This window comes from Cavia porcellus, unplaced genomic scaffold (genome assembly GCF_034190915.1).
Source record: "Cavia porcellus strain 051 isolate PalLab524CR breed Dunkin Hartley unplaced genomic scaffold, mCavPor4.1 scaffold_14, whole genome shotgun sequence".
Lineage (NCBI taxonomy): Eukaryota > Metazoa > Chordata > Mammalia > Rodentia > Caviidae > Cavia > Cavia porcellus.
Window position 1 is genome coordinate 66930378 of NW_026947497.1, and position 26545 is coordinate 66956922.

Sequence of the window (26545 nt, forward strand, 5' to 3'; positions counted from 1 at the left end):
GCAGCTGCCTCTCCCACCCGCTGCTGCTCTCTCTGGTGACAGCCCCTGTCTCACCCTCCAGCAGCCCGCAGTGCCTTGCAGCACAGATGTCTGCTTTCCTAACTCTTCCACCCCCTGAATGCTGTCATCTTGTGTTCCTTCTCCCGAGGGACCTTGGGCAAGTCCCAACCCCCCACTCTAGGTTCTGCTCCTCGCTGGGTTGTCCTCTCATTCTCTCAGATAGATTTATAACTTATGCAAATAAATGCAGGTGATTAGGCAGATGATTATGTAAATGATGTCTTCTCATGGCAATCTGGTATCTCCAGGAGAAAATAACGACTGAAAAATGGAACATACAGTCAACACATAGAAGGTAAGGAAGCTAGAATTTAATCTAGACACACTGTGGATAAAATAGGAGACCACTGACTCTTCAAATTTCTATGAAATCCTCAAATTTGTAGCAAATTATAAAATCTGGTTGGATGGTAGGAACAGCCATTTTGGAGAAAATAAGATATCATAATAGGTAGTGCTGATTTAATATCATCTTGTTTTGAAGTCCCATCAAGCTTTTGTTCTTCTGTCTCCATCGGTTTTAACCTGTTGTATCTTATTGGATTTTATTATACGTGATAATATAAATAAAAACTTTTATAGACAAGGAGATTATACAGAAACCATTGTTCACTTTCTGTTAGTTGATTCTAAATACCCTGTAATACTGTCATTCTCTTGAGTGGTTTTACATTGTCTTGATATATTTGATGCTACAGTATACGAAGTTATACCCAAAGATTTTAAGGAAAGAGACACTATGGTAACTACTTTTATGTCGAGATTATCTTGTGGTGAAACACTATTTGCTTAAATGGCTATGTTTTGACCTGCACTGTTTTGTTGTTATGCCCTCTTTTTTTTTTATCTCAATCTCCTTTTTATTATCTACTTTTTCATTTTTATCCTTTTAATTAAGGAAAAAATAAATAAAAAATAGCAAGATTATTATAGTAACCCACATTGATTTCCTATTAACTTGATTTGAAACCCTGTATTGCTCTCACCATCTTGTTTTGACTGATTTTCCTCTATTCTGTTATGCTTGATAGAACCAAGTTCAAAAGTATAGGCAACAACTAATGAAGACAAAAGATTCATTATCAAGCCCACTCTGGTTGACTATTATCTTCTTTTGAAGTCCTCTAATGTCTCCAATGTTTTGGTTTTATTGGTCTTGTTCTTTACTGTTTTGTTCAATTTTATTATAACTGATGATATAGGCAATTCTTTTTAAGACAGCAAGAGGCATTATGGTAAAAAAAAAATAAAATAAAATCGGATTCCCTGTATCCACTGCATTTTCCCACTGGAGTTAGTGATTGTCAGGAAGTGATCAAGTAAACTAATTGCTCTATTTTACTGACTCACACTCTTACATCGATCCTCTGTGCATATTTTACACTGAGAAAAGAATTTCCTGGATCATCTAATAGACAAAATATCTCTATAGAAAGAGTCAAGAAATACAATTGTTAAACTACTCATTGTAAACTTCTTTCCTCAGTTTTAAAGAATTAAGAAAGCTGGCTTTTCATGAACCATGTAAGAATAAGCAATTGGGTTTTGAAGGTTGAAATGAGAGTAGACTATTCCTGTAGATTGAAAAACAGCTACAAGAAAATTATGCACATTACACATAATTGTTTTTTAAATCTGAGGAAGGTTATTGGAAGCCAAGTGCATGATGATCTCTGGAAATCTAATAATGAACTCTGCTGCAGCGGAAATCCTAGCTCCAATTTCCACCTACACATGCTACCTATAACTTATGAAAGTGACCCAAGTCCCTGTCACCCACAAGCTCCAGAAGCTCCCGGAACATGTTATCTAAAAGTTATTTTTAAAATGTTAGTTTAGAGAGCCACTCTTCAACATGCGAATTCTATTCTATTGTTTGGTTAAAAGTGGAATCCAATTTGGAAATGTTTAAGGAAACATCTCAGCGCCACCATCTGGTGGAGCGTGCAGAAGACAATCCCACATTATCCTTGGTTTTGATTCATTTCAATAGTCCTTCCTTAGGTTTGTCCCATTTTCCCTCACAGGGCCTACATTCTGAGGTGTTCCTGAGAATCACCTAGGTGACTGAAAAGTCAGAAGTGCAGCAAAAATTAAATTTTCTGCAAAAGTTCAATTCTCAAAGTTTTACATATTTTAATAACAAATATTCTTGGGTTGTATTTTTGTGCAATGTCACTGTCTCAAGAAAGATGATTTGTTAGCCATACAAAAAAGATAATTTGATTTTTCTTTTTTTTGGTAATTTTTTATGTAAGGCACAAATAGGGTAAATTATTGGATCATAATATTTATAGTTACAGGCAGATAGATGAGGCAAAAGTTAGGCTACTACAGGAAACGTAACTTCTATATTATCATATGTTAAGTGGTGATAGTTTTGAGACAGATAGTGGATGAGCAGTCTTTCTATAGCTTTCTGTAGTGCTCCTAAGATGGCCTGAGTTTGTCCCCAGGATGGGGAACATAGGGTGTGATATTATAGAATGCTTAGTCTAAGAATAGGGGTACCCTGTGTTCAGCACATCCTATGTCGAGGAGCTGGTCTAGATTCCATACACACCAGGAAGTAAAACACCCTAAATTCCTGCCTAGGAGGAGCTTCAACTTGGGGAGAGGTGCAGAGCACAAGCAAATAAATACATACATAAATAAGTAAATACGTATAACATCAGACAGTAATCATGCTTTGACAAGAACTCAGTGCCAAGGAAACAGGGAAAGTTCATGAAACAAGGAATTCTTTAAAATTACCTTTGTTCATCAACTTTGGTTGGTATAACAAATACCTGTGATATTCAACTTACTAAATTTTGAAAGTTTCAACAGTTTTGGATGTTTCAATCTATCATTGATTGACTCTGTAGCTTTTGGGCCTGTGGTGAGGCGGGACATCAAAGTAGGGAGTATAAAAGCCATGTACCTCAGAGCTTAGCCAAGAACGGAGTGGGTGACTTGGGTCCCAATATTCCCTTCCAGCATGCGCCTCTAATGACCTAAGACTTCCCACTAAGCCCTTCCTCATTAAATTTTCTACTTCCTTCCAGTGTTACTAAGATGGGAGGCACAGCTTTAACAAGTCTTGGGAGACTTCCCAGATCCAAGGTATAGCACATCCAAGCTATGTGTGGTCCATTGCTGTAGTGACCATGTGGGGGACCTCTGTCTAGTCCTTTGATACAATGGTTTTAAATCGGTGGGGGGTAAATATACATCAAACCACATCTTCCCACCTGGACTCCCACTAACATAGGAGATGTTTTAGACTCCACAGTTAATTTTTGTTTTACTTTTCAGTTTATTCAGCAACTGGCTCATGAAAGCATTCATTGGAGACTTCCTTGAATATTCTAAGAATTTCTGCCAAGACGTGGACATATTCGGGGATGTTTTGAGACTGGAGTGTATATGGTGGTGATAGAAACTGTGAACTCTCGAGGGCTTGGGGATAGCATTGGAGAGCTGAAGGTGAAAAGATGCGGTGTCATACAGAGATGAGAGTCCACATGATTAGCGATGTCAAGGAGTTTTAAATTTCTTGTAGTGGATGACAATAACAACAAAAAAGAGGAAATAGGAACATGGTACAGCAGTACCACTTTCCAAGGCAGAAGGATCAAAGTCCTTCCATCAGTACCAAGGCACTGGTTCCCCCAACTGTTGGAAGCACCTGGGAGAAGGTGAGGAGACCTAAATCCCTTCAAGGACATGGAGCCTGGCTGAAGGTGAGCCTGGCTGAAGGTGAGTCCCTCCCTAGGGACACCTCATGTCCAAAAGTCAAAGTCAAGTACAAAAGCCCACCTCCTTGCCTCACTTAAGGAATTCCTGAAGGCTTGTTTGAGCCTTGGACCTCTTCGCGGACCCCACTGAAGCTTCCATCACCATCTCCAGCACAGTTCAGCACCCTCTGTTCAATCCCGCTTTCTTCTCTCCCTTACAGGTGTTCTCAAGGGCATTCACCAGTGGTCTTTCCACATGGATGCCTCTACCTCAGAGCCTCTTGCCTGGGGAAACTGCTCTATGCTAGACCAGAAGTATGTCTAGGATGCAAACTGTAAAATGATATTGGCCGGCAGTACCAGGGATCAAAGTCATGACCTTGAGCTTGGCCAGGCAAGCGCTTATGCCACTTAACTAAACCCCTAGCCTAAAATGGGATTTTGGAACTGCATTACCAACCAGTCAATCACCAATAAGGATATCATCACAGGTAGCAAGTGGAGTTTCATAATTCTTGGCATGCTGTGACTGCAAAATGTTACCAGTGGAGAAGCTGGGATGGAATATCGGTAGAGGATAATGAGGGCAATATCTCAGGCATTTGAAAGGTTTATAGGAAGTTGTAATTACATGGAATCTGTTGGCTGCTGCTGGGGGCTATTTTTATACTAGGGAAACATAATAAAAGGTGCGAAGGTGATTAACTACCGATGTAAGATGAACTGTGGACATCAGAAAACTTCCCTGGAAGAATATGAAGGACTCATTTCTTGTAGTCACAGGGGAGACAGAGAGGTCAGACCCAGGACTTAATTACAACAGAGGTAGAATTTTAGAGAAGGTAGAATTTTCATGGCATCTTTGTATGTGTAGCTTAAAGTACTGTTTGGGAAAAAATAGGATGAGGTCATTTGGGTCAATGAATTAGGAAACCTGAAACTTTGAAATCCCATTATTTGGGGTCTGTGGAGGTGCCCTGGGCTTTCCTGCTCAACCCTTCTGCTCCCCACCTGGCTCAAGGCAATTCAGAGGCTTCTAGCTTACACACCAACCATTCCCACTTCAGGAAACCCTCAACGTCCCTCCTGGCCATCAGAACAGTAACTATAGGTAAGTTCCCAAATAATCTATACAGGGAAGTGCTGAGACTACTAAGGGAGAAATAGGGTTCGCCTTCAGAGCTGTAGGAAGTGGCGACACTGCAGGAACTGAGAGTATGTATGTGACAGTGCTGGACTGGGGGTCGCGGATCATAAACAGGAACTTTCTCAGGTAGAGTCTGTAGACCTGGAAGCACTTGTCTGATGCAGCATTCAGTGCCTTGTAATTCCAGGAGACATTGCTAGGCGGATTCTTGCAAGCTTGGAGAAAATGAAGGCACACATTTAGGGAAGTAGAAATGCTAGAAATTTCCATGGCAGAGTGGAAGAAGACAGTACTTGACACCTAGAGACTTGGCTTAAGGTAAGACTAGATGGATGGTGGCAAACACCTCAGACAGTTTCCGAACAGAGTCTGCAAATAGAAATAGTGGACAGCAAGGCACAGTAAAAATGGGAAATTGAGGGATGGGCCTATGGGAGTGAGCAAGAAGTGTGAAGAGCTGTGAATCACTGGTCAGTGACCTCCAGAGTATGTCTGCTATTGAAGATGAACAAACAGCCAAACAGACTAGAGTCACCAACTGGTCACTGTCCTGCCCACCATAGTGCTGGCATGAGCGGGCATGGTTGGAGGGGTGAAGCTATGCATAAACTGCACAGTATGGGCTCCCCTCCCCACCAAGGCTCATCTAGTTGCTGCCTAGACCTTTGTTGACCAGAGGTTAAATTTGCAGCTCCATGCTGGGACTCACCACTTGGTCACAAGTTAGTTGTATCACAATGCTTCTATTCAGTAGAATCCATGATCCATTTTGACTGGAATGACATATATTCCAGATAGAGGCTTTCCTTTCCTGACTGTACTGTTTCAGCACCATTTCCAGGGACTTAGAACCAGAGCCAAGCACACAAGACCTCACATAATATTGCATGATATCAAAGGACAAACCTTAAGTACAAAATAAGCACAAATGTGTGCATACGGCCACAGGATGGTTTGATCTAATCACATACTGTGCCACCCAGAAGCCAGTAACCTTCCTCATGGAGCAATAGGATATGTTTCTGGAGATTCTGCTAAGGTACCAGTTTTGTGGTGGTGTCCCAAGAGGTTGGGGTAGCATCTTCCAGAATGGGGTTAATCCTCCAGAATAGCCATGATATAGTACTATTGCCACTGGGTAGAATGTAGGGTTGTAGAGACCATAGAGTGGAAGCAGAGGTGGCCCTTTTTATTAACTTTGTCAGTGACCCTCTTGGAGAATTTTGCTTCTATAGACACTTATGGGGCTTTGTGCCAGGGGAGTCACCACTCTGGCACTGGTGATGGACCCTGATCACCAGAAGTGGGCAGGACTACAGGTGAAGCATCTGCAGGACTAGGCAGAAAACTTGACTGACACGATTAAGCAGCTTGATTAGAAATAGAATCTCACCTACATCAAGTAAAGAATGTACATTCTCTTCCAGAATGAATGGAATAAAAATCAATGATGCAATCAAAAGAAATATATTAAACAAATATTAAACAAAGGAGTCGAGAACATAAGGGTTGATAGTTTCCCAACTTTTTTTTTTTTTTTTTTTTTTTCAGAATTAAGGCATAGAACCCAGGTCCTCAGGAATGCTAGGCAAGAGCTCCACCATGGAGCTACATCCCCAGCCCTTCTTAGAAGTTTTATAACTTTGAGACAAGGTCTCACTGAGTTGCCCAGGCTGACCTCAAACTTGTGATCCTCTCGCCTCAGCTTCTGTAATACCTGTAGTACCTATAATAGGGTTATAAAAATAGGCACGTGCCACTGTGCCCAGCGGTTTCCCAGCATTTTACATCATGCTTCTAGCATTGTGGGTTGAATTCCTTAGAAATCAGACTCTGAGATGGAGATTAGTCTTTTTAGGGAGTACTCTTCTCATCAACCTTATGAAAGAAAAGGGAAGCAGGAATGAACAGAAGAAGAAACTGAGCTATATATCATGCGGCACCAATGAAGGCTCAGCCCGAACAGTGTCACCGGAAGCTTTAGACCCATGTCAGCCCTTCAGAACTGGGGCCAGATAATCAAGGAAGAAGATATGACTTTGAGTGGGGAAATGCCCCAAGAAGCCCAACTTCTATCAGCCCTTTGGGTGAGAGTACCTGGAAGGAAAAAAAAATCTTCTATTGCTAAAAAGGGATCTGGGTAGCATATCATGTAAATTGTTAGTATATATCTACATAGGACAATTATCAATTTTTTGTTTTGTTTTGTTTTGTCTTTTTCCTTTTTATCGGTACCAGGATCGAACTCACGACTGCCTGCTTGCAAGGCAGGCACTTATGCTACTGAGCTAAATCCCCAGCCCCGACAATTATCAATTTACAAATAATATAATTTTACTGTTACACTGATGTACAGTACATATGCAGTAAAAATAAATTTAGAACTTATGAGTTATTAGCTGAAATAAGTAATATATTAAAACATTTGATAATGGATAGTTTCCTGATACTAGCTAATATCATAAGACAATACACATTCAGGAATGGTAGGTCAATAGATCAATATCTCTGGTAATCTGGGTAATGTTAAAGTTTTTTGGCATCTTCTTTCCAGGTTGAATAAATCATTCTCCCCTTTTACACAGATGGTAACATCCTGATTCCAGTATTCTCAGCTCAGCCACTTTCTTAGGATTCACTGCAGCCTGAGTTATTTATCTTCAATTGTGCTTTATCTCAAGCATTCATGAGGTTTGCGATTCGCTCACCCCAGTACCCACAATTTTCTCTGTTTCTCAGTATGCTGAGAGCAGGGGAAAGAGGGAGAAGCCCATCGTCAGCTCCTGTGTACTTTGGAACTTGCCCTCATTCCTGATATGCTGGCTTCCAAGCTACCACCTCGAGGATCACAGCACTGTAGCACACAACGTATCACTCAAGGTGAGTCCCTTATTTTCTAGGTGAAAATAAGTGGAAAAAAAAAAGAATTAAAAAAAATAAGTGGTAATAGTGGCTGTAACATTTTTTGCCTGCAGCTACAGGACCATCTCTCACATTCCCTTGGGTTTGGAGATCTCCCGAGTAGGGAGCGGTTTGTGTCACCTATAGAAGTTTGTTATTTCTCTCTTGGTCCCTTCTGTGAGATAATGCTTTTCAAATGACTCCTTTTTTCCACCAGGCCATTATTGAACCCCTCTATGACAGAACATACTTCCATTGTAAGTGTTTTTATCAGTAATTACGGAGAAGTCAATTTGAGATTCAAACAGGCCTCTGAGACCATTTCCTATTAAACATTAATGTGAGCACTTACCCTTGGGTTCACAGTGGGCATCTCTATGAACAGCCTACAGCAATTCCATGAGTAATATGACAGAAAAATATCTGAGCAATTCAACGTCATGTGGAAGGAAATTGCTTTGGTCCCCAACTTTTCCTCTTGAAGCAAGAATTCTGTTTCGTAAGCTCAGATTGTTGAAACTGCATCAGAATTACCTAGGGTACAATGAAAAATAAATAAATTAAGGGACCTCTAATTCCTAAAACATACCCTCATCAACTCTGATTCAAGACAACTGTGAATAACTAAAGACCTGCCATACTGGCTTTTTGAGACAGAGTCTCAATATGAACTTCAGGCTGGCCTTGAGCTCACTTTGTAGCCCAGGCTGGTCTTGAACTCACAGTGATTCTCCTGCCTCAGCTTCCCGAGTGCTGGGATTACAGGACTGCGTCACCACACCTGGCTCCATAATGCCTTTGTACTGGTGACAGGAGTTGATTTCTGTTTCAGTGACTAATGAAAAGTGATCTGGAGTGGCAACTCCAGGAGTATACACCTTGAGGGCCCCGGGGATATAACTTCTTGCTACTCTCTATTCTATAATACGGCCTTGATCATCAAGGGCCTGAACAATGGGGAAAACTCCAGCCACATGTCTGTGTTTCTGGCAGCGAGATGAAGGAAGTGATAAACAAAAGAATTGGGCAAAGACGCGCTCATCTGTTAGGAACACATCCCCGAGCTGCTCCAGGAGACCCCCACCAACATCCCCTTCTATAGAACATGTGTCCATGACTGACACAAAAGGAAGTGAGAAAGACGTTGTGGATTCTGGGCAACACTGTGGTTGGCTATGGAGAGGGATGTTTATCACTACAGTAGAAGAGTAACACTGGATGATGGTCTCTGCCCAAATTTACCAATCAACAACTCGCCAGGCCTCGGCCAACTCTGGAAATCCAAAGTGCATTTATGACTGTGGGCTGTAACCTTATCCCAAGGACACCACATTATGGCCAGAATTAGCAACTGCTTCTGCATCGTACTAGATAACAACCCTCTGTACAGTGGAAATGTGCACAGAGAACATTCCATCAGCTCGCTCATGTCGTTCTACAAGATGTTCTCAGGCACTTATTCTGGCAGGCTACCTTAAATTGAGTGAAAGAAAGGAAATATTAAAATTAAAACAACCTAAAATTCTTGGGACAAAAATTCAAAGTCCTGCTCATATCTCTCACATTCCTTTTTCTCCAGATGCTAGAAAAAGAAATATTTAAAATAAATTACATGTGATCACTTCCAAAATATGTGGTCCAGCTGGAGGCTTAAACCAAATGGAGATTTTCCCATTGCTATTATGGACCAGCGTTCTCTACAGCGATCCGCAGAATTGTTGTTGGCATGACTCCTCCTCACACAGTGCTCTGCTAACCATACTGGGCAGGGCACAACTCTCGGGGGTGTCAGTCACTTTATTTCTATCTGAATGACAACTCGCTGGTGTAAGGTTTGAAAGGTGTCCCTGGAGTGCCGCACTGTTGTTGTCTTGCCCAGAAGCCACATAAATTGCCTATTAAACCTTAAAATATGTCTAAGGTGGCAAGATAAACAGATGGCCCTGACATTCCTAAGAATAGCTGGAAACTATTCTGGTCTTGCCAAAAACTTTTCTAAACACATTCCAAAGAGTTTGATCTAGATTACTCTCACCAATGGCTACCAAAAGGTTCCAATAATCTAGGAAATCTGCAACACTTCTTGACTGCTTCATGTTTATTTTAAACACACGGAAGACCGTAGAAATCCCTGATTTCTACAGGTCAGTAGTACCATGTTGTAAGCTAGAGTCTCAGGACAAAGCTTCAAGGGTGTTTACAATTTGCAATGCTCATCAGCATCAATTACATTAGAAGACATTTTCCAAAGCTGTTCGCACGGTTCTTTTTTTGCAAAGATGGGTAGTTTTAAAGTTATCAACAGCAAAACCAGAATTTTTTTTTTTGTCTTTTTCATTTTTATTGGTACCAGGGATCAAACTCACGACTGCCTGCTTGCAAGGCAGGCGCTTATGCCGCTGAGCTAAATCCCCAACCCCAAAACCAGATTTTTAAGCAAGGCATTTTCAAGGTCCACAGAGGATATCCTAAAATCTTTTATCATATTAACTACTATTATAGGCAGGACCTAATATATTAGATTTGTGCTTTTGTGATATAAGAATACATGATGAATGTAATCATTATGTACTGCAAACATGCACTAATAAAAATTAAAATGTAAAAAACCCAAATATACTTACTAGTACGCTGTAAGATATGAAACCTCTTCCGAGAAATGCTCTCAAAAACACATACATAAACTTTATAATAAAATTTTAGGGGTTACTGACTTATAAAATCTATTTACATTCTTTCTAGTTTCCAAACCTCAAACTCATGCAGGGAGAAAATAAGTTTTAAGAACTCAAAATTGTTTAAAGTTTTGAAGAAGGAAAAGTAAACATATTTTTCTACATCAATTTGAAAATAAATCACTTAGGAAATAAAGTTAGTACTTTCAAAAGCTTCCCCCACTGATGTTTTAAATTTCAAAATCAAATTATATACCATCTAGCGGTATACACCTCAAAAATTATTCTCAATTGAACAGAATGCCAGATAAAGTTTGTGGGTTTGTTGCTGTTTTTTACAATGGAAAACATATGCTCCACTAGTTCAGCGTTTCTCCATTGGGACTTTTTTCTGTTTGACAAGAAGATCTCTCTAAGTTGTCCATCCTGGCCTTGAACTCCTAGAGCTCAAGGAGCTGCCTCACCCTCCAAGTGCCTGGGTCTAAATGTGCACCTGGGGTTCTAACCACTGCAACTGGCTCCTTCAGGACCTTGGAGAACTTTGGGTCTGTAAGAGAAACTATTGTGAAAACATTTTATACATATCACTCTGAAGAGCATCGACTTTAATATCATTTGTTATTAGTAACTTTACAGAGATATAATTCACTTATCAAATAACTTACCCCTTTGAATGATGAAGATTGATTTTTTTTTTAAAAGTGTATTCTCTACCTCCAATAATTCCATCCTCAGGCAATCACTAGTCTATTTTTTGTTTCTGAAGACTTGCCTATTTTGGGCATTTCATATAAATGTCTGTATAATCCTGGGTGTTTTATGACTGGTTTCTTCCACTTAGCATATGGCTTTCAACATGCATTGCACTGTAGTGTTGTCATTTCTCCATTTCTTTTTATGGTTGAATAAGATACAGCACATGGACAGAGCCCATTTTGCTTACGCATAATCAGTTACTGAGCATTTTAGTTGGTTCTGATTCTGCTGTCAACATTTAGATGCATGTTTTTGGGCTGACCAGGCCCTGTACTGTTTTTTTTTTTTTATTAGTACACGTTTGAGGTATGTAATGAATATAGTCATTGTGGGTAGTTGGTATATGTACATGGTGTATCTTCATTCTGTTTACATCTCCTTCCCCTCCAGGTCCTTAACTTTTATTTACATGAGGCAAAACAGCAAAACAGAAGATCTCTTATAGTTGCCAAAACTATATAAAATTTGTTTTGCAAATTTGATGCCTTCTTCGTAGGAATACTTCACGGAGGCCTGGACTGAGTAGATACTGGTCTCCAGAGCAAGGTACCCATTGTGCTGCTTCTGCTTTTTCACAAAAGATGAACTTGAAAATGGTATCCATGTTGGGAAGGCTGGGAACTGGCTTGCTAAGGATTCTAGAGATTGATGTGAAAGGAGTAAGGAAGATCAGAGTTTAGATCCTACAGAGAGGTCCACACAGGTAAAAACAAAGCCCTCCTACCGGCAGTCCCATTTGAGTTCTAACTAATGGTGGCCCAAAGGTAATTGGCCAGTGAGGGCACCATCTTGGAAATGGCCCAGCTGAGCTGTCTGAGTGACAAATTCTGAACAGTCATGAGTTGCCATAGCAAAGCCTGACCAAGTTCAGGTTTGTGATTCAAGTAAATTTTATTGTTATTACTTTAGATAAGAAAAAAAGAAAGAAAGAAAGCTTTAAAAATGTAGTTTACACAAAGGGAACAGGATTATATAATAACAGCAACAATAATTGGCTCAAATTCAAAGTACCAAACAAAATACTATTAAGATGAATACTAACACCAAAATCTCTGACATTGTTGCAATTTGGTCTTATAAGACAGAATTTAAGAAATGAAAAGGAATTTTAAGTCACCTAATTCAGGAACAAAAGATCCATTTTCTTTTTGTTCCAAGGACAAGATGATTTTCTAACATATTCTGTCAATGAATCTAAAGAAAATAATTCTGAGTCAATGTTTTAGATTCAAAATTATCGCAGCTCCTCTTGTAATAGTAACAAAACCTTTAACATACTTGTAAAAAGGGGGTAGGAGGACATGAAGACAAGGGTAGGCACAGAAATTGTTGGAGGAGAATTGAGAGTACCTCAATAAATCCTTCCAGTTAGCACTAAGTGATTTTTGACACAGGTGGAAAACAATTCCAGGTTTTCTTCTTGGGTAAAAGAAGAGTTCTGAACAACAGGTGCTGGAAAAATTAAATATCCACATATAAAATAAGTAAGTAAAGGAATTAATTAAGAAATAAACTTAAATCCTTATCTAGAACTATATATAAAAACTAATTCAAAGTGAGTTATAAAGCCATTGAAAACCTAAAATTATGAAAATTTCTGGAAGAAACGAAACATTTTTATGACCTTAAGTTAGGCAATGTCTTCTTATATGCAATACTGAAAACATGACATATGAAAGGAAAAATTAGTCAACACAAAAACTTAATGCATGTTCTTCAAAGGGCATTTTAAAAAAGGAAATGAAGAGCCAAAGAGGAGGAGAAAATATCTGAGTCAAAGGCAGAGTAATGCTTCTCCACAAGTGTCCACATTCTAACCCAAAACCTGTGTAAGCTTCCATGGCACAAGGAACCTACAGGTGTAACTAAGGATAAAACCCTCAAAGTGGGGGAATGTACCCTCTATTATCAGGGTAAGCTGAAACTAACCAAAACTGTGGCAGGAGACACTTAACCACAAAGTACCAGAGAGATGGCTTGTGTAGGTGGCTAAAAACAGCTTTCCTCCTCCCCAGGACTGAGAGGACTAAACCCGGAGTCTCCTGCATGCGAGGCAAGTGCTCTACCAGGGTTACAGCCCTCGGCCTTTCGTTTATTTTTCATTTGGCCACAGGGTCCCAGGCTGGTCTTGAACTTGCAACCCTCCTACCTCAGCCACAAGAGTAAGTAATTGGAATTACGAGCATGTGAAATGACATCTGGCCAATGAAGCAACTTGTAATATAGAAGAAAGGGACCCAGAAGCTCTCAGAATCTGGGAATCACTTTCTTTACACATAGCCAGACCACGGGGAACTTGATCCTATAATGCAGGGGTAGCAGATTCTACCAACAACCCACACGGGCAGGAAACGGATTCTCCTCTAGAGCCTCCAGAAAGCACCACCAGCAGCAGATTTCAGTCCAGTGAGACCTCTGCCAGACTTCAGGCCTACAGAACCCTGAGATAATAAGTTGTGTTGTTTAAACTGCTAGTAACATATTATATAGTTGCAGAAAACAAATACAGTTTGCACCTCAAATAACTACTAAAGAACTCATATCTAGAATTTATAAAGAGCTTGTATCTTATAATTCAATAAAAAGCAAACAACTTTTCAAAGAGGCAAAAATATAAGTACATATTTCAGCAGAGGTTGTAAAAACGGGTAATGAGCATCTGATACAAAGTTTAACATCATTACTCATTTGGGAAATGCAAATTAAAAGCACAATGAATGTGATACAGTGTAATGAAATGTCTTTTCAAAGATTGGGTTACAAAAAGTCCCCTGCTAGAATCTCCTGCCATCTCATTGCACAGGAAGCCAGGTTGCCAGGTTGTGAGCTGCCCTGGCAAAGGGTGGTGAAGCCTGCATGGCAGACAACTGAGAAAGGGTTTCAGCCAACCGCCAGTGAGGAATGGAAATCTGGTTCAACAGCACAGAAAGAGTTGGATCCTACAAAGAGCAGTGGGCGTGCTCCTGCAAACAGGCTCTCCTGCAGTCAGCCTGAAGATGGCCGAGGCCACCAAAACTGGCCACTGCCTACCTATGGACTGCAGGCTTGAATAAACTCCTAAAGCTAGAGAACCAAGTTACCACATTTGAATCCTTGACTCAAGGAAACTGTTCTACAAATGTTTGATTTTTAAGCCACTAGTCCACAAAGTTTTGGGGTAGATTGCTACACAGTTTTCCATAACTATACATAACAAATGCAGACCCATGATGAGTGCAATAAAAAAGACATCAATGCCAAATATAGATAATGTGGAGAAATTAGAATCCTCAAACACTGCTTGTGAGAATGTAAAATGCGCACCATCTTGGAAAACTGCTTCATAGTTTCTTAAATATGTAAACATAAACTCAACATTCAGCCCACCAACTTCACCCCTAGGACTCTACCCAAGAAAGCATGTGTTTGTGCAAAATCTGTATGTAAATATTCACAGCAACATTCATCGCGATAGTCAAAACTGGAAACAACCCAAATGTCCACCAACTGCTGAACGGATAAAGAAAGTGTTTTATAGTTACATCCTTGACTGCTCTTCAGTAATGTAAAGGAACAAACTTCTGACACATGCTACAACACATGCCAGGCTCGAAAACATTAGGTTTACTGAAAAATGCCAGATGCAAAAGATTACATAGTAGATGATACATAAATGCTCACAAAAGGCAAATCTATGGAGACAGAAAGTTAGTGGTTATTTAGGTTTGGAGTGTGAATGAGAATTAACTCTAATAGGTAGAAAGGAACTTTTGGCAGAAGTAAACAGATATTTATGTATTTATTTATTAGTTTCTTGAGGCAGGGTTTCACTGTGTAGTCCAGGCTGGCATTGAAATGGCAGTAATCCTCCTGCCTCAGCCTCTCAAGTGCTAGAATTACAAGCATGGTCACCATACTCACTGATAAGTTTTTAAACTCATTTATCGAGAAGGCTGCCAAAATCAATAGGTACCTATACCTCATAAGTTGCTAAAATATATCTAGAAATGAATTAATCAAAAGAAGTAACAAGAGAGCCGGTGATTTAGCTCAGTGGCATAAGTGCCTGCCTGGCAAGTGCAAGCTTGTGAGTTCAATCCCAGGTTTCCTCCCCCCAAAAAAAGAGGTAACAAGAATTTTCAGAAGATAAATATAACATTTTATACAGAGACATAGAATAAAATCTTAATAAAGAAAGATTCCATGTGTCTGAATATAAATATTTAATAGCACAAAAAAATATTTTCCATGTGTATTGTATAGGAAATTCTAACCAAAACATGTATGGTTTTATATTTTATTAACTAACTCAACAACAGGATTCTAAAGTTTGCATAAAACAATGTGTGATAAGTTACAGTTACCAAAACTTCAGCACAGTAAGAACTGTTTTCTGTAGAGTGCTACCATCTCCAGATTAAACCATTGTATAAAAGTGTATCTCCACTATTTAGACAGAAAACCTACCTTGTAATGGAGTTCCACTGTAGAAACATACGTGGACGCAAACCCATCCCACACCAGTGTGTTCAGGTGTATGCAAGGGAGAGTGAACATGGTCTGTGAATTGTTAAGCGCACATGAGGCTTTGCATAATCTCATCTCCTCTTTTTATAAGGTAAGGGGCAAGGACCGTTCTTAAAAAATATTTCTCATTGTGTAATTACTTATAGAGTTGAAGAGAATGAGGTTCTAAATGGGTGTCCCTGATGATGCAAAGAAGAATATTCAGGAAAGGAGGAAAACCAGGGGTCGGCAGCATGAGGTCTCTGCTTACCCTGTTCCTTTGGAGAACCATGAACTGTGCCCAGTGAACCATGAACTATACCCAACAGGCCCAGTGTTTGCTTGTTCAATTACCCAGGGCAATTGTTAATTGTAATACATCGACTTGACTTGAGGAAGAAATGCCTAGCAGATTAGTAAAGCTCTGAATGTGTTTGTAGCTGGTTGACATAGGCCAAAAGCTGAGTAGGGAAGACCCACAACCAATAGGCTTGTAGCCTCAATGGAATAAAAAGGGAAAGAAGAAAGAAGCTTCCCCTTTTTCTTCAGAGAAGGGCTCATCTTTGCCTTTGAAGTGTTGATGGCCATTTTGGATTCTTCTGTCTTTGATTCCACAGATGGTCTATAGTGAGCCCTTTCACATCCTTCTCATGGTCCAGAAAGTTTATATTTGTAATCCCATGGGAACGTTATTGGAATTCTAGTAAATTAATCCCAATCTGCCACTTCCAGTGCAACCCAAGATGAGCATAAAGACACTAAGACATATTTATAGTTATGGGGAGCCAAGAAGGTCCTAAGCCCAGCCAAGATGATGGTTCACTGGAACAAAGACCCAGACCCAACCTGGGTTGTATTAATGCAGGGAGTAGCTCAAGCATGAGTGACAATGAGGAATGTGTGACTGCCACATGAGCTGGGCCAGGTAGGAGGTCTGAAATCACCTCTGCGGTATGCACAGGGCAAGAAATGCAGAGAGTAATCTGCATAACACAACTGAGTTAGTATCTAATAATTTGGGGTCAGTGCTTCAGCTCTGATGGACAATCTTTTCTGCCCTGGGAAGTCAAAGCTTTCAGTTCCAGCTGACAGCGTGGAACATGGCTCTCCATTCCACCCAGCTCAACCGTGATTTTCTGGGAGTCACTGGGCAAGGAAACGGTGACTGTCACCTTGCTTCAGAGATGGCACATCAGCTCCTCAGCCCCCCAGTTTACATTGCTTAAAGGGACAAAGAAATATCCTGGGCAGCTCTGCACACATCAATACATGGAGACAGGGCCAAGTGTATCCAAAATGGAGACAGTTATCTTCTTTCAGGGAGAGTTCCCCAGGTGATTCCCCACAATGGCCAGTGGAACTCTTCCTCTTCTGATCCCGCAAGCCTACCTGATACATCCTTTGTATACCTGTACATGTATTTTATATTGATGTTGTTCCTCTAGTGAACCCTGACTAATCCACACAGTAAATCAGCCCAGTCCGCAATGTGTGGCAAGAAAAGCTCAGCAGAAAAGGATGAAAACCGTCCAGGGTCTACAACTTCTTTCACTCCCTGGTGGCCTAAAAGATGGATAAGAGAGGATGGCAGAGAGAGGAGGAAGGACAAGGTAAGTGTGAGGAGGAGCCAGTGGAAGGGAGAAAGCGGAGGTGTCAGTGTTGTGGCCTGGAAAGATGGCGGGTGCCCTCCATGCCTGGAACATGGCGGATGGCTCTGGGACGTCTAAGAGCTGGAGCACTCTCCTAGCAATGGCAGTATTGCTCAATTATGATAGAGATGGCTTGTGACACACCGTACATCCCAGACTTATCAGGAGAACTTAAAGCAATTCTGCCTATGCCCCATACAGACTCAGTGAAGGTGTTTAAGGATGGGGCAAAACTCTTAAAAAATTCCATAGTTGCTTTTGAGCTCTTGCTGCTGGGGGTCCAAGAGCAGGAAGTTGTACTAGTCACTACAATAAAGATGGCCGTCATTCCTGATAAGTTGGTTCTAGGCTGTACAGTGAAAAGAAGAAGAAGAGAAAACAAGAATATAAAACAGAAAGGATCAGAACAGCCCATTTAATAGTCATTATTATCATTTCTCATCAGTATAACACTGTTGTCCAGGGACACTTCGGAAACTCTCAGAACGTTAATGGGCCTTTTGAGAAGTATCTAAGGTACTTGTCCAGGCCAGTTTTGGGCCAGACCTAAGTACATCCATTAGAGAAGTTTGCTCAGGACACAATTAAAGCTGGGTTTTCCGGCTTCATTTCCTATCTGCTTCTGAATGTGGCTGTAAAGAAAGGAGGCTATTATTTCCACGTCTGGTTTATTACTGTGAAATATATTGAGAATATTTTCTTTGGGTCAACAGGAATGGTTGTTTTGGAAGTACTTTTTTTACACTACATGATCTAAAAGTTAGTTTGACCAAGATTGGACGGAATGCTTCTTTTTTAGCCTCTTTGTATTTTTAAAAAACTTTGCTCATTATGTAGCATGTTGAGGATGATCTATTTTGCCTTTTACTAAATTGTTAAAGTTTTGACAGAGCTATGAGTCAAAAAGCATCCCTTCCCTCAGCAGCATCCACATCGGAAGAGAACAACTGTCATCCAGTCAGAGAATGGCTTTTCCTAGTGATTCAAATAGACTTATTAATTGAATTCTCTCCTTGGTTCATTCGCGTTAACTTAATTCTCTGAGGTCCTCTGAGACAGAAGTGGATTAAAATTATGATAAAGCACAGGTAAATTGTGCTTCTGAAGGAAGAGGAAAAGGTGATTATTTTCTCTGCTTCTAGCTGCTCACTGGACAGGGAAAGACTCTGTCTTCCTGAATTATAGAGGTACTCACAGATAGTGCAGAGACAAAGGTCTGTCTCAACCCTAACTCTGATAACAGCATCCATCCTGGAGGCTCTGCTGGGACAGAGAGGACAACAGCATTTTCACAAAATGTCAAGAGGAAGCTCAATGTAGACATGTGCTAAGGCCTCCCACGTGAGACAGGGTCACTTTTTTGAAACACATTCCTATAAACGTTCACAAGAATAAAAATAAATTACAGAGAACAAAATTAAAATGAAAACAAAGACCAAGGAAACCAACAAGATTTTTCAAAAGTCACAAAATCCAAATGAACAAATGGACCAAGGGCTTTGGGCAAAATTAGGACCAATAAAGACAACTAACACATGGACCAGGGATACAGCTCAGTGTCACAAGTGCCTGCCTGGCAAGCGCAAGATCCTGAGTTTGATTCCTGGTACAAAAAAAAAAACACTGACACAACTCCAGCACAGCCACAGCAATCGGGTCAGGGTTCATTACAGGGGTAACAGCAGAGCATCAGCCTTCTGACCTGAGGCTCCCAGGGGCTGCTTCCCTTGCCCATCCCTCCTGGGAAAGGTGTGCATAGAGCCCGGATGCTCTTGGTCTTTGAATAGCGGCACCCACTTCCAGCTCATACCAGAAACCTGCACGCGGGAACCAGGAGTTCTTAGTCCAGGTCAGGGACAGCTGTTGGCCACAGGCAAGAGCGAAGGACTGGCATTTTACAGGACCCTTCCGCTCCGCAGTGGAGCCTAAGCAATCTGATTTGGCCAAGTAATTCTGCATTGCTCTGCTAAATCTGTTGTACTGCAGTAGCCTTAGGGGTTTCATATAACAAGGAAATGAAGATGTAAAAAGCTTCCACAGTCAGCCCTCCAGGACACAGTGTGGAGTGTGCAGAGAAACCTGCAGACTCTCCTAATCACATTTGTAGATAAGTAACCTTCTCTACACTCGCTTTCCGTCTATAACTGGTTCCAAAGTGCTGACTACACAGAGCATTGGGAATTCCCTCCTCTCCCCGGAAACTGAGTTTTAATCATTTCCCCTCTTTCGTTTACCCACTTGAGTAGGGGCAGTGGAAACATGATGAACTGATGCAGTATTTTCACAAATAGAAAAAGGAAACACAAAAGATTTCTACCCACACATACTTTTAAAATCAAGACATAATGTATGCAACCAGAAATGCCACGCAGTTTTTTAGCCATGGTTTTCGTAGCTGACTTACTGATATCTTTAAGACTATCTGTAGTGTTTGTGTGCCACGTGGGAAAAGTGACAACCAGAAAATATTATCTCCAGTCTCGTCCTTGTTTCTTCTACGTATGTCAATGGCTCTCAAAGATCAACATTGATTGAGACCACCTGGGCACTTGTTAGAGATGCAACTTCTTGGTCCCTATCGTAAATGCACTAAGTCATAATGAGGAGGGCGCTACAATCTAGGTTTCCAAAGATTCTGATACATAGTAAGGTTGGAGAATGATTGTTCTGGGTCAAGACAAATGCATTGGCTTCATAGGAATATAGATTTGCACATTAAACATAACAAATCCAAATATATTTAATATCAGCATATTAGTATTTTCTGGAACCTGTGTATCAAGTTAGGATATAAATTTTGTTTTGCCAAAGGACTGCCTACCAATAACTGTATCTGAAAACAAAGAATCTGGGTGGGCTGGCATGCACCTACAATCCTAGCAGCGGGGTGACTTAGGCAGACTTTGAAGCCAACCAGGGCAATTTAGTGCCTCAGAGGAAAACAATGAGAGTGGCTGGGGCCATGGCCAAGTGTTTGGTCAGGAGTCTAACATTCACCAGACGCTCGGTTCTACCTCTGGTACAAACACAGAGCAAGTCTTAGATGAGTTTTCCAAGGGATTCGAATCACTAAACTCCAAAATAGGCCCAGGAGAGCCGCTCTGGATGTAGCAAGGACCAAACACTGGGAGTCAGGTTACTATAGCCTTTGTGCTCTCAGACTGTGGTTTGAAGCTGGGGATATAGCTCAGTGGCACCTAGCGGTGCAAGGTCATGAGTTTGATTCCTGGTACAAAAAAAAAAAGCCCCCCAAAAGATTGCTTGTGGTCCACATGACTATGATGGAGAGGAGCTCGTGTCTTTTGACATAAAGTCCTCAGCCCATTTCTCTGCCACAATGCACCTCCTCTATACTAAGCAGGCTTTCCTCTTTCCCTTGGATGAATTTAATGATTTTTATAGGAAAGATTGATTTTTTTTTGATACCAGGAATCAAACTCAGGACCTCTCACTTGCCAGGCAGGTGCTATGCCACTGAGCTCATCCCTAGCAAAACATTGAGTCTTTTAAAACTCAAAAATCTTCATTAGCTCTTGCCCCTGTATTACCAGTGTTAAAAATCTGTCATATCTCCTTGTTCTTTACCTAAACATTTCCAAGATCTTAAAAATGGAAGCTTTAATGGCTGAAAGGAGTTGATCCATAGAGATCTACCATTTTTGGATAATAAACACTCAAAAAGTAGATATTTGAGTTGTTTCCAATATTTTATAATGAAAAAGCTTCAGTGATCATCACTATGCTCCAATCTTTGTGCACTGGTGATTAGTTCTGTACAGTAAATTATCAAGAAGAGAACAAGTCACATTCTGTTTTCTAGTTTTTCTTATTTGCTTTGTATAACTAACTGCTTTTAAATCACTAATATTTTTTTTTAGAGAATAAAGCCAAGGAAAATAAAACAGAATAAAACGAATCAAAATAAACTATTATAAGTGATATAGGATTTCAGAACCTTACAAAATCAGCAATAGCTACCATAATGCCTTTTGTTGTCTTCAAAATAGCTTCAGATACCTTCAGACAAGCAAAAATCGAACAGAACAGAATAGAGTAGAATTAATAAAAACAAAACAATGAACACAATAAAGGACTTCAAAATAAGCTCATAGTAAATCCAAAATGGCTACCATAATATGTCTCGCTATCTTTGAAACAGCTGCTCACTCCACCAGATTTAACATAATCAAACAAAACAAAAGAGAATAAAACCCAACCGAAGAAAACAATGAAAATGATACGTTTTCAGGCAGGTTTTCTCTCCCTGCACAGACCTGAATGATGCTGTCTCATGGAGAGAGGCTTGGGTGTGGCTGCCCCCGACTGGGGCAGAGGCCATGATGCTGGTTTCCAGTGAGGCCCACCTCATGGGCCTCAATCACTAATAGTTTTTCATTAATCAAGTTTTAAACACATTTCAGAGTTAGTCACACACTTACTTTATAACCCAGCAAAATCATTCTCAGGTAATGACCCAAGAGAAACGGTAATAATGTCTTTTAAAAAGCTAGGGATTTAGCTCAGCAGCCCAGCACCTGCCTGGCAAGCGCGAGGTCATGAGTTCAATCCCCGCTACCAAGAAAAAAAAAAAAAAAAAAAAAAAAAAAAAAAGAAGAAGAAGACTTGTGACAGTCTAAAGGGGAAACCAAGAGTGGTTACATACACTACTGCCAGCATGTACGACTCTTCAGTTACAGTGGCTGATTTTACTTGTGTGTCCATTGTATAGCAAAGAAACCAAGGGGTCATTCTTAACCATGTCTGCTTGAGAACTGCTAAATTCTAGAATCCCAAGTAAAACCAATTGTGAGCTACAAAATAAATAAACATGTAGAGCTGAAAAAAATAGAAATAACACCAAAAAATAATTGTGAAATAAAATTAATACATAGTAGGTCAGAAAAAAATTTAAAAGGCCAAAATTATTGAAGCGATTTTGGGGGAAAATTATTGCTTTTTAATTTGTGCTTATTTCTGTAAAGGTTTTGCATTTATATACACTCTATGTTAAATATACTTTTTATGGTAGTAAGGATTGAATCCAAAGCTTTGAGCTTGCTAGGCCAGACTTCTTCCACTGACCTACACATCTGGCCCTGTAAATTTATATTTAAAACATTTTTTTTATACCATCAGGAATCTTACCTCTTTTTTTCTACTAGGGATAGATTTAGAAGCTCATCCATGCTATGCAAGTACTGTGCCAGTGCACTGTAGTGTAGGGTCCAGCTCTTTTTTAATGTTCATTTTGAGACAAAATCATGCTAAATTGCATAAACTGGGCTCAAACTTGACATCCCCTTGCCTCACCCTCCCAGACAGTGAGATTACAGGTGTATTCTAGCACGCCTGGCTTTAAAATATTTTTAACTAAATTGCCATAAGAAATAGATAGTCCCAAACGGGGGACAAAAATGATTTTCTTGCCTGGGAAACAAAACAGAAAAGAATAATTATTTTTTCCCCATTTTTTCTCCAAGTGCTGTAGATTGAACCCAGGGCTTCATGCACGCTAGGCAAATGCAGTCCCACTGACACAGTCACAGATTAAAATCATCCTTTGTTATCAGTGCTGTTTCACACAGTCAGTTCTGGTTCTGCTGATTCTGGTACCCTGTGGGCATTCTGAATTTCAAACATCTCTGCGTACTCTTGATGATTATAATTTTAAATAGCTGTACATGATTGTCCATTAAAAAGCTTGGCTAGGTGAATTGTTTCCAGGCAGATAATGCCTTGATGTTTGGATGCCACCAAGTGGACAAACTCTGTAATGTTGCTGAGACTGAACGTTTGTTTTATACATCCAAAAATTTCAATTTAATGTTGAAGATTAAATAAAAAGTAATTCAAATTAAAATGAGTTTAAAACATGAAGCCCATGCTTTAAGTGCACTGCACAATGATTCATATCCATCTCTTGAAATTTAACTCTGAAATCACAGTCTAGGAAAATTGGGCAGGTAAAAAGAAACTGCTGTCAAAATTGAGGCCTTCTACAAACTAAAATGACAGGCGTGGAGGGTACATCTGGGGCTGCCTAGAGCCCAATCCAAAGAATGATTAGGGAACTTTCAGATGTAAACAGCCTTTGCTCCAAATGACCCAAGTGACTTCTACCAAAGCAAGCAGCCCTGCCCGGAAGTACGATGATGCAGCCTGGTGAAGGAAAAGTCATCAAGGAATTCGTTTCCACCTGGGCAACGCTTGCCAACTCTCCTTAGGAGTCACCAGTGTTTTCTCCATATAGTTCCTCGCCTCTCCTGTACAAGCATCACTAACACACTGAAAGAGTAACTGGCTGGAGCCCCACCACCAGAGGAAAAAAAAAAAAGATTCCAAGAAAGTGTTTGGCATTTTTCAGGATCAGCACAACCACGTCCTTTACAAGGAACCCCTTGGAGTGAACCTCTCAGCTTTGCCAAGCAAGAGAGCATCCTACCCTGTCTTAGGCTTTGATCTCCACATTCCTCCCAGGAATTTTCTCTATTAGATCTTTTTCCCCATGCCTCCTTGCTCATATAAAACTGACAGCCTCCACAGACTGAGAAGAAAGAGTTTAAAATGAGACAAACTCCTGGCACACCACTAAAGGAACACCTAAAGGTGAAAACATCCTAAGTCTATAAAGCAAAAAGCCCTGGACAGCGATGTGGTGTGGTCAGCAGAGAGAAGCTACAGAGTCAGACTTAGCATGGGGCGTTGCCAAGCTGTCTTCTGCAGGCTAATGTGTGTGAGTGTGTGTGTGTGTGTGTGTGTGTGTGTGTGTGTGTGCGCGTGCGTGTGCCCACCTTTTGCTTCTACTTTAATTCTGTTTCTTAGTTGGAAAAACACTCATGTGATAAAAATTTCCAAAAGTACAGAAGAATAAATTGTAAAAAGTCCCCTTTCAAATGCTTCTGCTTGCTGACTTAGTACCATACTCAGAAGCAACCATAATAAATCTTGTGCATTCATGCATAAATATTTTATGCATAAACCAACAGTTGCATTTATACATTCTCTCCATGTACATTCTGTTACATCATCCCTGCTGTTATGCCAAATACAATAATGATTTTATCACTTAACATACCCAAGGGTTTATGCCATATCAGTACATTTTATTTTTCAGGTACTGAGAATCAAACGCATGACCTTGTGCTTCCCAGGCAGGCACTGTACCACTGAGCTATATTTCTGGTTCCAGTACATTCATTTTAGAGTTGTATCATAGTCTATTACATGAATGTCCCAGAGGAGATTTAAGGTGCAATTAAAACTGCACAGAATATGTCCTTTTAAAATCATGTCCTTTTAAAAATGGACATTTACCTTGTTCCCAATTTTGTGCTACTTTATCATTATATTCTTTTTTTTTTTTTGGTCTTTTTCCTTTTTATCGGTACCGGGGATCGAATTCACGACTGCCTGCTTACAAAGCAGGCGCTTATGCCACTGAGCTAAATCCCCAGCCCACTATCATTATATTCTTACCTAAAATCCTCTGGGTAAATCTGATTGCTCCTTCAACATGATCTGAATTCACAACTTTATCCAGAACACCCAGCTTGAGTGCTTGACCTGCTGAAATATATCATCCTAAAACAAAACAAAACAAAATAGGGGCTGGGGATTTAGCTCAGCGGCATAAGCGCCTGCCTTGCAAGCAGGCAGTCGTGAGTTCGATCCCTGGTACCGATAAAAAGGAAAAAGACCAAAAAAAAAAATATATATATATATGTATAGAACAACATGAAATGAAAGTGACAGTTTTACTCTTTCTAGTAAGAATGGTTGTGTTTCCTGGGTATAAATATCTGTCATTAAGTAAAATGAACAAGGACCATCCCGATTGCAAGGACAGAAAGATCATTGCAGACATAATCAGAAAAACACAATTCAAGCTCCAGTGATGATTTTCCAGGAATTCTGTACCAGGACCATAATTTCCTTATGAATAAGGGAAATGATTATGCTTACTTCACTAATTCAAAGGTGAAAACTAATGTGGTCTCTCTTCTTTTTGTAAATCCCAGCACAAGCACTTTGTAACTTATAAATCTCTACAGAAAGCTGAGGGGATTGATTCCAGCTAATATTATAAAAGTGCTGGCAGCAGGGAAATAGCAGCACTACCCGCCTTACACACCCAAGAGGCTGCAGTTGAACAAAAGAGTAAACCTGGAGTTTTCCAAAAGAAAAAATGTGGACGTGAAGAACAGAAGCAATTACTGAAGGCCACTGCTTCAGCAAATATGTCTGTTCTGAAGCATCAGTGGCTTTTTGTTGTTCTTGTTGGTGTTATCAGGGATCAAACTCACAACCTCATACTTGCCAGGCAGGTGCTTGCACCACTGAGCTAAATCCCCAGGCCCCTGCAGCATGCTTCTTTATGGCTGACCGCATTGCTAAAGCTAAGAAGCCCTTCACTGTTAGTGAAAAGTTGATTGTGCGTGCTGCTAAGGACATTCGTCATGAACTTTTAGGAAGGCTGCAGTGCAAATGGTGGCACATATTCCATTTTTGGTTGGCACCCTAAGTAGACAAGCTGATGAAATAGTAGAGGATACTTGAGGGGTGATCCTTAGAGAGGATCAATGAGAGTCCCTGTGATATGAAATCCAGTTCTACCAGTGTTGTCAACAAAGCAACAAGCCTTGTTTGTGTTAGACATGTTTCAGGATGATGTGTGTGGGGGTATATTATGTGCATTTTTGTTGTCCACCAACACCACAGCTGTAGATTTATTCAAGTTGGAATAATTACATATTAGGAGAACTAAATTGATCATTTTGTACCAGTACATGCATGGATGGGGAAGATACCATGACAGGTTTTTGATGTCATTACTCTGGTCAAAGGGATAACTTTGAATGTGAGTCTGCTTACTGTGCCAGTCACAGAGAAATGCTGATGAGCCAAAAATTGTCATCTGAACCTAATGTTTTGCAGGATGTGGTTAAAATTATCAGCCACAACAGTGAGCTAGACCTTTTGCAAATGGAAAGGGGAAAAAAAAGATTTAGGGAGAGGGAAAGAAGAGGGAGGGAAAGGTGCCATAAAAAGGGTGAAAATATGTCATGTATATGTACCAACTCCCTATGATGAATGTTATCACTGTGTACTACAAGTGCATACTAATAAAGATAAAAATTTAAGAAGAAAATCAAA

At 40.2% G+C, this 26545-nt stretch overlaps 1 long non-coding RNA gene across 1 annotated transcript; it reads left to right on the forward strand.

Moving 5' to 3' along the window:
* LOC111753589 (uncharacterized) lies at positions 1–26545 on the forward strand. Its single transcript, XR_002788362.2, has 5 exons — positions 1–355; positions 3358–4890; positions 7666–7806; positions 11649–11804; positions 13274–26545. It is a non-coding gene; the product is annotated as an uncharacterized LOC111753589 (long non-coding RNA).